The sequence below is a fragment of the Antrostomus carolinensis genome, unplaced genomic scaffold (genome assembly GCF_000700745.2).
Source record: "Antrostomus carolinensis isolate BGI_N321 unplaced genomic scaffold, ASM70074v2 scaffold42166, whole genome shotgun sequence".
Taxonomy (NCBI): domain Eukaryota; kingdom Metazoa; phylum Chordata; class Aves; order Caprimulgiformes; family Caprimulgidae; genus Antrostomus; species Antrostomus carolinensis.
Window position 1 is genome coordinate 35,010 of NW_010323326.1, and position 4,696 is coordinate 39,705.

Genomic DNA, 4,696 nt, shown 5'->3' on the forward strand with positions numbered 1-4,696 from the left:
CTACAAGGTTGAAACATGCACACCTTTATTTTGCATTTGAGGGTAATTTAACCCTACAAGCACATTACACATCTAGTTTAATCACAGAACACTCCTGTAAGAGTCTCTCCTCTTCCACACTACTTGAGCATCTCACCCCCAATATTAAACATTTTCTTTTCTATCATTGCCAGTCACAAACACAATGAAAACCATCAGAACAGTGACAGAAGCAAGTCCCTGCATTCTGTCCAGTCAGGAAGGCCACAAGCTTGGGGGTTGGAATGAGATGATCTTTAAGGTCCCTTCCAACCCTAACCATTCTATGATTCCTAAAACCATGGGAGTCCCTAACTGTGGGAATTATGGTGGGTTAGAGGACTAACTCTTTATTTCTTAGCCATTGGTTCAGTTTAGTTAAGATGCTGTTTGACTTGACAGCTGGGGCATCAACTAGAGGTGAGCATTAGAACAGCTGCTGACCTACCAAACCTACCTCAGAGTACTTCACTGCCCTGTTCAGAACTCCTCATGCTGTCAGCTAAGAGACCCCTTTAGAAATGGACAGTGGAAAACAGATTCTCCCCAGAATCTATGTTTAAAAGGCCAGTCATGAATATATAAAATTCTACTTACTACTGGCACACACACACACACACACACACACTCCTCCAGTGGAGGCACAGCACTGACAAGGGCAGGGTCAGGTCCATGGTGGTTATTTCAATGCAGCAACAGCACCTGGGAATCTGATCCTTCATCAACTACTTCCATCCCACTGCAGAGCCCATTTTTCTGCCACACTCACTCACCCCACAACATTTTGTGCTAAGATAGTGCACTGAACCTAACCCAGGCCACCAATATGAAAAACCTCTACCTCACTGCTGGAAGGAAACATCCGTCCAGGTGCTTAAAACCAGTCCAACTTATAAATACTTATTTACAGATTAATTGCACAAACTATCAATCATTGTGCCTAAATTATTATTTCCCCCCATCATTAAGTTGATTTTCCAAATAAGGTACAAACCCCAAACCAGTCCTAAAATGAGAGGGGGCAGGGAGAAGAAATTTGGAAGCTAACCAATGATTTTAAGTGGGAAAGTTCTTACAAGATTACTCCCTACTAGCCAGGAATTCATAGTTCAACAATTTTTCTCAAATATTTACTGAATGGAAGTCAGTATTACAAACAACTAGAAACTGAGCTCTATTGAGCAGTGTTTTCTTCTTCCTTCTGTAGAAAAGTTCAACAGCACAGCTGACCTTGGCCTTGCTCCAACACAGGTCCCCAGGGCAGAGCATCCTTCTCCAGCTCAGCTGCAGACAGAATGCCTCACTGAGTCTTTCCTTCATGGAGTGCTGCAGAAAACGCTCCCTCAGAAGTCTTTTAACTTAACAACTATTGTAATGGATAAACAGAAGATAATTTACCCTATTTTACTCTTCAGTTAATATTACTTAAGTAAGTTTGGCTGTGTACTTCCTTCAACAGCCATTTATTTGCTTCATCCTTTAAAAGTTAATAGATACAATCTCCTTTGGGATACTTCCCTTATTCTATTGAAATATACTATGACATCAGAATTGTGCTACTAATGCTACACCAGCCTTCAAAGAGGGTTTGAAATTCTGCTCTAGTCTGTCTTTCTATCTAAAGATAAATGCAGTTTCAGCATTCCCAGAACTAGAAGGACATGTCCCTTGAGTGACAGTTCCTTCCTGACTGATTCATAAGGAAAGCGTCAAGGGTGGCACAAAGCAAAGCCCTACTGTTACAGTAAACATCTGACAGAAGCCAAGAGTGATCACTGAAATACACTTTTAAAGAACTACACTAAAAATTAGTGTATGAACACCAGCACTGTTCATACAGCTAGATTTTTAGGTGACAAGAAATCACCTGATAAACCTCATAGCATATATCATCTTAAAGAAATACTCTATCTTCCAGCCAAGCAATGAGAGTGTGAAGGCAGGAATAAAGAATGAGTACCAGAAGGTAACATCTCAAACACTGCAGAGTCAGCTCACTGGCTCCAAATTACTCCAAAGTCAACAGGACACAGTGCAGAACTACCTTAAATCCTCAAACAGCAGTAGCTTAAGCTTTATGGGTAACCAACAACCAAGCTTGGGACTGCTGCTTCCAGGGCAATCCAAGACAATCAGTACTGCCAGGGAAAGTACCTCAAAGAGCTGAAGCTTTTGAGAAATCTGGTTTTCAGATCGACAGCATACATTTCCTGCAACCTCAGTGCAAGGGATAGATGGGTATTTGCATACTGTAAGAATTACAAGAGTTGTAAAATAAGAGTTTCTCTTATTCTACACAAGAACATGCACATCAGTTGTGTAGTAGCTACTACTGCCTGTTTGCAGACAATATTTGATATTACAGCATTTTTTAAGTGCACATTCAAGACAGTCCTCAGTGTCCAGTTAACCATCATTTGCTGCAAAAGAGCAAAGCCTCAAGTTTTCCCTGTATATTGGTCATTTAAAGAGTTAATAAGAGAGCTGCTGAAAATAAGAATCACTTCAAAAGTGGAACATGCTCAGTCTCAGGTAGAAGCACCAGCTCTATTTAAACAAGTAGCAGCAGAGCTCCTGCTCCTCAAATTTGGAAGGGGGGAGAAGTGTCATCACTTAAAAAATCAAATGTAAAGTACCATTGTATCTTCAAGCTAGCAATCATTTCGACAGAGCATATAATAGTGTCAGTCCACACTATGTAGGACCATTCATCTGAGTGTCTCCCAAGTATAATGTAAAATTTTGCATGCATAAACACATCTAAGAGACCCTTGCATAAAACCCTGAAAGGACAGCCCCACTGGAAGATACCACTAAGTGTCTGGCTAAACATCAATCCACACACATCGGTGAAGAGGATGCCTGAAAAAAAAAGCAGAGAGGCAAACACAAAGTGACTCCTTTTCTGAGCTCATAGTCCAGGTATGGAGCTAACAGATGGCTAGACAAGAAAATAAAAGCAGTGTTTGTTAGCAGCTTTCTAGCAGATAGACCAGTATCTCATGGACTGGCAGAAGTTTATGTTCCATATCAAAGACTTTAAAGAGGACTTGAGAAAAGGCTACTGACATGTTCTTATAGAAGGTACAAAAATATTCCAGAGCAACTGGGCAGCTGAATCCAAAGAGATAAGCAGGGAGGCAACAGACACTGGGGTGACAGATAGCATGTACCAAAACTAGAGGGAGGATCTAGTGGAACCCATTACCCTGCCCGTCCCACCCATCAAGAGCAGGCACTGAAGCACTGGGGATAAGCTTTTGGTTACTTATGAAGCAGACCTGAGTGAAGTATTTCAGAAAATAGACTATATCCTCACCCCCTCAAGTCAGGGCCTTCATCCACCACTCCACACTGACTCCCATCTCCCCAAGGCCGTACAAGTTACTGCTTTCTTGTTCCTCCTCATTTTTGCACACTTATGATCTTTACCTTGACAACCATCCCCATGTGCTACAGCATAATTCCTGCTTCTCCAGACTCAAACATTAATTCAAGAATTTTTACCCATGCCTGCATGCTCCATAGTATCCTCTAGTATCAGTCACACAGAACTCTTACAGAAAGCATAAAAGCAAGCTCGGCTCTTGGTTTTATAAACTGTTCAATCAATTTGTAGCTAGGAATTACAATAAATCTAATTCAGGACTTCTGCACAGAAGCAACACTTTCATAAGGAAAAGCACTCTGCTTCTGAGCTGATGACCACAGTTTGACAGGCTCCCTTCCTTAATAAGCCTTCACTTTTCAGCTGATTCTCCAATACCATCAGTTCTTAACTAGCAAAGTGTTGTTGCAGATAGGTACTTCATTTGAAGGGACAAAATGAGCTCCTATGTCCATATATCTTAAGGAACTAAGTGGGGAGAGCTACAACTCCAGCTTATTGGTCCTCTTCATGCAGGATCACTCATTGGACACATGCTTTCTTTAGCCAAAAGATCAGAGAATTACTTGAATTACAGAAGAATCTTTGAGACATAGATGTCTGAAATAGGACTCATCAACTGCAGGTTCATTCTGCAGAGCTGGACCCTGAACCATGGCCTCAGATACTTGAGGGTCTCAGTGGGGAAGGTTTCACCACCTGAAGACATCTTTGACATCTAATGCCCACCAGAACTGGGTAATTACTGGGTAACTAAGACTTAAAGCAAGAGGCTGAGCAGATAAATATGAAACAGTTCAGCACACAAAGTCAGAAGTGGCTCTAAAGATTTATTAAACCAGCTTGACTACAGCATCCTCTCAGCTGATGCACGCCAGGAGATCAGCATCTGCTATGTCCTAGTTAATCTTCCACAAGTGGTTTTAAAATTCCACCACTGTCTGAGAGCTGCACTTCAAGAGCTGAAGGCTGTGCTTTTAATACTGCAACTCAGAGCCTTCATTTCCTTTGTAACTTGGGGCATTTTAGCTCAGTTTGCCGATTCAGTTTCCTCCAGGGAGGAAAAGAGGAAGCTTCTGTCTTCCAGAAAGGAGAAGGATAGTAAAGATCCAAATGTTCTTTCAAACCCCATGATCTCGGTTACATTAATTTTGGAATGGTGTCATCGATACCCTCCAAGCAAAACAGCGGCGGCCTCGGGGTTCTGCAAATCCCATCAGAGCCCCAAGTTGACAACAGGGCCCCCAGCAGCAAGTGCCCAGGAGGCTGCACACAGCCTCTCGCCTTGTT